Raw genomic sequence first — 2,156 nt, 5'->3', positions numbered from 1 at the left:
TGGATGGACGGACCGATGCTCGATCCAGAATCAAATTTATTGAATGATGAGTATGCTCGTGGTGTAGGCGAGTTTATGGAGTTGGCATGTCAACAACCGATCGTTCTTCAAACCCGTAAGTTGAAATGTCCATGTTCGATTTGCCGGAATTCTCACGATATTAGGATTGATTTAGTATGGGGTCATCTTTATTCGAATGGTTTTATGCCGGGTTACAAAATTTGGTTTCTCCATGGTGAAAGACCAGAGTATATTAGTTCTAGCGAACCATATATTGTTGATAGCGTAGAGGAACCTAGAACAGAAGTAGATTATGGTGTGGGTACTGTTGAGATGGTGAATGATGCATATAGGGAAAATATGCAATCGATGGGTCAAAATGTTGATAGGTGAGAGGAACCTAATGAAGAGGCATGCAAGTTTTTTTCTATGTTGGACGCAGCTAAGCAGCCGTTATACGAAGGTTGTAGGGAAGGTCATTCGGCTTTATCATCTGCAAGCAGATTGATGACCATAAAGACGGACTACAATTTGGCTGAAGAATGTGTGGATGCGATAACAGATTTTGTGAAAGACATTTTGCCTGAAGATAATCATTTTCCAGGTACATATTACGAGATTCAGAAATTGGTCGCCGGTCTTGGTTTGCCGTATCAAATGATAGATGTATGCAAAGATAATTGCATGATCTATTAGAGAGAAGACGAAGATAGGAAAAGGTGTCGATTTTGTCAAAAACCAAGATATCAGGAAACAGGCGGTAGGGTTCTAGTTCCATATAAACGGATGTGGTATTTACCGATCACAGAAAGGCTGAAGCGATTATATCAATCTGAGCGTACGGCTGGTCCAATGAGATGGCACGCAAAACATAGATCAAACGGAGAGATTACGCATCCTTCAGATCCAAAAGCATGGAGGCATTTCCAATCTGTGTATTCAGATTTTGCGTATGAGCCAAGAAACGTGTACCTAGGATTATCTACAGATGGTTTCAACCCATTTGGAAAGCATGGAAGGCAATATTCGTTGTGGCCAGTAATCGTAACACCTTATAACTTACCGCCATCTTTGTGCATGCGTCGAGAGTTTCTTTTCCTTTCGATTTTGGTTCCCAGTCCAGATCATCCGAAGAGATCTCTTGATATGTTTCTGCAACCGTTGATATATGAGCTGAAAATGTTATGGGATCATGGTGCTACAGCATATGACGTTTCAACCAAGCAGAATTTCCAGATGCGTGCAGCACTTATGTGGACGATTAGTGACTTTCCAGCTTATGGGATGCTATCTGGATGGTCAACTCATGGAAGGTTAGCGTGTCCGTACTGTCAAGATAACACAGATGCGTTCCAGTTGAGGCACTGACGTAAAACGAGTTGGTTTCATTGTCATAGAAGATTTCTACCAGCTCGTCACCTTTATGGGCGTTCGAGGAAATTGTGTAGGAAGAATAAGCAAGTGGTTGATGCACCACCTCCTGAAGTCAACGGAAATATTTTACTGGAACAGTTAAGAGATTTTGGAGCAGAGAGGACTACAGATTGTGGTGGTAATGGACATGTTGTTGTTTACAGTGCTGGCATCAATCACAATTGGTATAAACATAGCATTTTTTGGGTGTTGCCTTATTAGAAAGATCTTTTGTTAAAACATAATCTAGATGTCATGCACGTCGAGAAGAACGTCTTCGACAACCTCATGAACAATGTTCTAAATGTCCCGGGAAAGACAAAAGATAATTTGAAGTCTAGATTAGATTTGCCAAATATTTGTGATCGCGATCCGCTTCATGTACTAGAAAATGGGAGATGTCCAGTCCCCGATATTAAATTTCCTAACGGATACGCATCTAATTTACGTAATTGTGTTGATATGGCTGAAGGAAAGTTTACTGGAATGAAGAGCCATGATTGTCATGTTGTGATGCAGCGACTTTTTCCACTTGCATTTGAGCATCTTTTACCAAGTAATGTCCACCAAGCAATTGCAGGTACATTTCTAAATATCGCCATTTTTTAAAGAATTATATACATATTTATTTATATATACAGCAAAGAATTAATTCATAGAGGTTTTACAGTATTAATCCGATCTTCTTTTTACTTACAGGGGTAGGTGCATTTTTTCGGGATTTATGCTCTAGAACACTTACA

This window comes from Camelina sativa, chromosome 16, assembly GCF_000633955.1.
Source record: "Camelina sativa cultivar DH55 chromosome 16, Cs, whole genome shotgun sequence".
NCBI lineage: Eukaryota > Viridiplantae > Streptophyta > Magnoliopsida > Brassicales > Brassicaceae > Camelina > Camelina sativa.
Note: the sequence above shows the minus strand (reverse complement) of the source record.